Raw genomic sequence first — 6000 nt, 5'->3', positions numbered from 1 at the left:
GGACAGGAAAAGGGTCTGGTAGACAGGGCAGGAAGCATGCCCTTGCCATTGGTTCGCTGTGTGACCTCAGGGAGGCCGTGTCTCCCTGCCCCCAAACCTTAGTTTCTCCCTGATGAAATGAGTGAATTGAACTTCAGGAATCTCTTGGTTCCCTTTGGCCCAGAAAGTCTGTGATGATGATGACATTGCAAACCTGTGTAGATTAGGACCTATGGATAAAGCAGTGACAGGAATAGGTCCAGTAAGTTTAGGGGGCAGGGATTGTAGGAAGGATTTCATCTCTGTTGACACTGGAGTTTTCGGAGGGAGTAAAGGATCAGGAGCAGGCGAGCAGAGCCTCTCTTCTCAGGCCCTCCCCAACCCCCCTTGGCAGCCCAAACCCTTCTTCTCCCCTCCCACCCCCACCCTGCAGGGATGGGAGGCAGGCCCTGGCCCGACAGAAGGGAGCTTGGCCATCGCAGCCAAGAAGCTGGAGTGCGGGCAGCTGCTGGCTGGTCCCAGGGTGCCTTGAGTGCCCTCTGCAGGCCCTGGCATGGGGGACATGGCTGAGAAGGGGCCTCCAGACACCTTTCTGGGCCATGCCTGCAGGGTTCCCACTCTCCACATCCCCTCACTGTAACCCCGGGAGGTGGGGTGTGTGTGGGGCCTACCCCCTTTTATTCAGGCACAGTGAGTGGTCTCAGGATTCAGTGACCATGACCAGAGTCTGGCTTCCCCGTCCCTTCCCTGGACTTCCGCCACCCCACCCCACCCCACGGGCCTGGCCCTGTCTTCCGGGTTGCTGGGGAATTCGAAGTCCAAGCCTGGGAGACGCAAATCCAAACAGCCCCGTGCCAGGGCCTCCAGTTCCTTCCCACTGGGTCTTTGTCACGGATGGGCGTATGTTTGTGTCCTACATGATTTGGGATGCATTTGGCTCAGGAGATACTGGGGCCTTAGGGTAGCGCTTTCAATGCCCAAATTCCTTCTCTTGTCCCTTCCTTGTCAGGCTCCCCCAACCCTGCTGCTCCCTCTTGCCCTCTCCTCTGGCCCTGAGGGACCCATCCGGGCCTCTGGGATCGCCCTTGGGGTGCTCAGTCCAGACTGGGAGGCCCTGGCCCTCCCTCCAGTGCTCATAGGCCTCCCCTCCACGGAGCCCTCCCGCACCCCATCCACTCGCTCCTCCCGTCCTGGCTGCCCCTCCCCCTCCCAGCCCCCCCATTCTGTGTCTGGGGGCCTAACCCCTTTCCCTGCCTCCCCCCATCCCGGCTGCTTCTCACTCCAGCGTGTATCTGGAGGGGAAGTCTGAAGTTCAATGAGGAAAAGGTTTGGAAGTTAGAGCTCCGCGCAGGGACAGAGATCAGGGGCCCACAGTAGGGGCGAGGGGGACAGGCAGGGTGGCAGGGCCTTGGGACAGCTGCCCACTGCCCCACCCCACCCCCGCCCACTGCTCCCTCCTGGGTTTTAGCTGCCTCAGCTGTAGCCCTGAGCTCCTTAATCTGGTGATCAGCGTGGTGCTGGGGGGCGGGCAGCAGAGGCTTTAGGAGGTGACAGGGGATCTGGGGAGTCGCACTCCACTGACAGAGCATCACGCAAAGCCAGGGAATCACATTCCCAGCGCGGTCCTGGGCCCTGCTCAGCGTGGGTGGTGCCCAGCGGAGGGCTGGGGCCTGGGCCCTGGATAGTCGGCACCTGGCTCTTTGTTCCTCGGGAGGAAGGTCCCCAAGATGGTGGCCCTCGCTGCATGGCTCTGGTTTTATGGCTATGGTGGCGTCTCACACCCTTACCCCTAACTCTAACCCCTCTAGCTTCCTTCCCCAGTTAGAAGAAGTCGGCATAAGTGGCAGGTATTTCTTCCTCTGACAGCCAGGAAAATGCTGGTTGGGGGTGGATATTTGTTCTAGAACTAAGCCAGTGTGCTGGGAAATATGCCTGTCTTGCCTTGTCAAGAGAATCCAGGGAGGCGCTGGTCGGGTTGCTCAGTGGCTAGAGCGTCCTCCCAGTGTAATCAGGTCGTGGGGTTGATCCCCGGTCAGGGCACATAGAGAAGCAATCAATGAGCGCACAACTAAATGGAACAACTAAGTGGAATGAGTTAATGCTTCTCACTCTCTCCGTCTCTCTTTCTCTTTCTCTCTTTTCCTCCCCCACCTTCCTTTCTCTGCTGTCCTCTCTCTCTCAGATCAATGGGTGGGGGGAGAACCCAGGAAGTTAGGAAACTGAGGTGCCATGCTAAGCACAAACCCTGGTGTTTGGAGGCTTCTGGCCCACCAGCTTGGTGGTGGCCCAGACCCGGACCTTGGCTGGAGAAGAGGGGCAGAGAGGAGGTGCTGTAGGCAGAGCCCAGGTTTGAGCTCTGCTACTGGCATCACTGTGCCTTAAACCCTGGGCACCTCTAAGCCCTTATCTGCGGCTGGGGAGAATAATTCATACCCTCGGAACTGCTTTGAGGAGCGTGGAGCACATGCAAACACTAGATAGGGTTCGTTGTCCTCTGCCCTTTGCCTTAATTCTAGGGCAGGTAGGAGGGAGTTGAGCTTCCCCAGGTCTGGTCATACACCTGTGACTTGTGGGTGGAGGACAGCAATGGTATGCAGAATGGTCACCTGTGGGCACTGGCCATGCAGAATGGCAGCTGGCCCAAACCATTGGCTCAGGGAGGGCACAGCTGGGCTGAGATAAGTTCATTTGTCTTTGTGCCTTTTGGCCCCATCATAAGTCTGCTCATCAGCAGGCACACGACCTCCTTCGAGGGCAGTTTCTGACGGAGTCTGCAGGGTGCAGGACCCCTGGATTTCCTTTGCATCCTGGGCATATCAGGGCTGCCTGGCATGGGGCACCCACCCGGCAGAGGATCCAGCAGCAGAGAGCAGGGAGCTGAGGTCCTTCCCAGCTCCAGGCCCCACCCTGGCTGCAGCCCACCACCAGACTCTGCTGCTCCTGGGACCAGCTTTTCCTGGGGGTCCTCACCCTCCTCACACTCCACAGAGTGGTCCCTCCTTCCTGTCCCCTCTCTTCAGAGGTGTGTGGGTGATCCACTCTCTTCCGATCCACCTCCGCATGCCTCTGCTCCATCACCACCCAGAAGACGGCCAGGTTCCAGCTGTCTGGCTCTGGCCTGGGTGTGTGGTGTTGGGGGCAGTGTGGAACCCAGGTCTGTCAGCCAGGAAGGCCTGGGTCTCAAGGCAGTATCGGCCCCCGGCCCCAGGCTTCCCAAAGCCACCCCTCAACACGCAGTGTGCTTTAGCCAACAGTAGCTTCTGTTACCTGGCTCTTCTCTTCCCCTTGTTAGGTGAAACCCCTACTTTTGAGGGGTTTTACCAAAGTGGCCTGGTAAAGTGACATGGGCTTAGGAAGACACAGCCCCACTTCACTGGAAGTCAGAGACGGATCCCAGCTCACTTCCTGATGAGCGGCCCCGGGTACACCCCCGTCTCTTGCAGGACCTGGAAAGGGAGCGTTGGATAGGATGGCATCTGAGTCCCTTTTAGCTTTGACATTTTATAACCTGGAATTTCCTCCTGCTTTTCCCCCTCTGTTACCTGCCAGTAACACCAGCCCCTGGCTCACAGCAACTCTAATCAGCTTTGTCCCCATCAGGTTTCCCCGGGATGCAGGAATGCACCTTCAACCACAGGCTACAAAAATGATAACCCAGCTCACTGCGAGCAAGTGGCATGAGGCTGGCATGTAGGCTGACCAGAGAGCACAGATTGTAGCTGAGTTTGCTCCCAACCTCTGATCTGGAGCCTGCTCTGGTGTTCCCATTTGCCCTGACCAGTGTTGGCGCTGGTGGCTCTGGATGCCCCCAGGAGACCCCCAGGGCACGTCTGCAGTGCTCTCCTAAGGACTAGCCCAGTCCCACGTCCCCGGGCCAGGACCTTCAGATGCAAGCTCCAAAGCCCAAGAAGCAATCCTTGGGGAAAATGCTACTTCTTGGTGTCCCACTCCTAGCACCCCAGCCAGGTGGCTCTGCTTCTAGAAAAACGGACACAAGGTCAGGCCATAGAGTCAGGTGGGCATGGGCTCTGTATGACCACTGTGACCTTGGGCCAGCCCTAAGCCTTTCTGTTTTCCTATTTCTTTTTATTTTTAAGATTTTATTGATTGATTTTAGAGAGAGGAGAGAGAAAAGGGGGAGAGGAACAAGAAGTATTAACTTGTAGTTGCTTCTTGTATGAGCCTTGACTGAGAGGGGTTTCGAACCAGTGACCTCAGCATTCCTGGTTGATGCTTTGTCCACTGTGCCACCACAGTCCAGGCCTAGTTCCCTATTTCTAAAATGAGGATAACCACACTTGTCTCATAAAGTTGCAGCGAGGCCTAGAAATGATACAGGTAAAATAACTTGAAATTGTATGGCCGCTGACTCTTACCTCCTAGTGCCAGCTGGACCCAGGGGCTCCGAAGGCCACAGAAGTGACCATTGTTTTCCCTGCCTTTGCACTCCAGGCCTGCTCTGCTGGGGCATTCTAAGACAACCTCGGTGAGCTCCTCCCCCTAGCTCACCGCTCTCCTTCCCCAGGGAGAAGAAATACCTACTTTCAGCCCTAATAATACCTGAATGAGATTTATAGGGCACCTTCCTCCCCAGAGTGCAAAGCTCCTTCTCCGTGTTATTTCTCTTTAGATTGTCCCGTGAAGTGTGATGGGACAGCCTCTTTATAGTGTCTCTGGAAACGGAGATGGGGAGGAGCTGTGGGTCTTGCCAAGGTCACAGGATTGGGACACAGAGCGCCACCACTCCAGGACACTCCAAGGAGGGGAACGCGGGGCAGGGAGGGAGATGAAGGATCATTGTCCCCAGCCTCCAGCAGTCAGGAGCCAGGACGGAGGAGGAGGCAGAGGGCAGGCTGTGAGCTCCACTCTCACCCCTACCCATCTGGAACTTGGCAGGGGGCCTGGGGAAACAGCCTACCCATTCCATGGAAGCCTCTGCCTTGGGCCACCATTTCTCCCTTGTCACACCACGTGCCTACTCTGGGATCAAGGTGCTTTGGCCAGGCCTCTGGAAGGGAAACTCTTCACCATCACGTTTCCTCTCCAGAGGATGGGGCACGCACAGTGGGAGGTTGCCAAAGCACAGGGCTCCAGCCTTGGAGGAGTTAACAACTCCCTCGCCCCAGCTGTTTCCCCTTGGTGCTCCTCTTCCTCCCTCCTCCTGCTCACAGCAGGCAGGGCCTGGACCTGGGAGTCAGGCTGTGCTGTTGCCAGGGGAGCGGGGAGGCAGATCCAAGCTATGCAGGGAAAAGGCCCAGCCTGTCAAAGTGTCTGAGATGAACCGCCGCAGTCCCCATGCAGCTGGGCTCAGACGTGTCTCCGCTCTTGTTCTGTGCCTGAGAATGGTGGAGCTCAGTGAGGTTCAAGGGCAAACTGACTATTCATTAGTCAGGGGTTCTTGACGTCCCCTCTCACCCAGGGATGGGTCCCCCCCTTCCTCTTTCTCTCTCTCTCGTGACACATTCCTGGGTTCCTTTGGTGAGGACTGCCCACCCACCTCCTCTTCCAGCCCCACACCCTCTCCAAAGGGCCCTGAAAAAACTCCCCCCAAGGAGACCAGGCAGGGCTGAGACAATGGCCGCAGGAAACCATTCAGGCAGGACACCGGTCATGCTGGCCTGCCCTCCACTCCCAGCGCCCCTGTGGGCCCCTCTATTCCCCCTAACTCAGGGCACCCCTGGGCCACCAGCCTTCGTGGCCTGGCTGGAGGAAACCACTGGGCACTGCCCTGGGCACACTACACTAGTCCGATGCTGTCCCCCCTCCCTGGATGCCCCCAAGGCCAGCATCTCACCGGGCCGGCCACCTCGGTGCCTTTCTCCACCATCATCGAACACTGTTGGTTGGAGGATGTAAATTGTATAACATTTTCTAGACTATGGCAATATCAAGATGTATCTATACTGGACCACAAATTGCACTGCTAAGCATTTACTCTATGATTGTCTATGTAAAAGTGCCCAGAGATGTATGCACAACGAAGTGTGTCAGATATCTCTTTTTAAGGATGTAAAGGGATGG

The sequence above is a fragment of the Saccopteryx leptura genome, chromosome 13, assembly GCF_036850995.1.
Source record: "Saccopteryx leptura isolate mSacLep1 chromosome 13, mSacLep1_pri_phased_curated, whole genome shotgun sequence".
Taxonomy (NCBI): Eukaryota; Metazoa; Chordata; class Mammalia; order Chiroptera; family Emballonuridae; genus Saccopteryx; species Saccopteryx leptura.
This window is presented reverse-complemented; position numbering follows the sequence as displayed.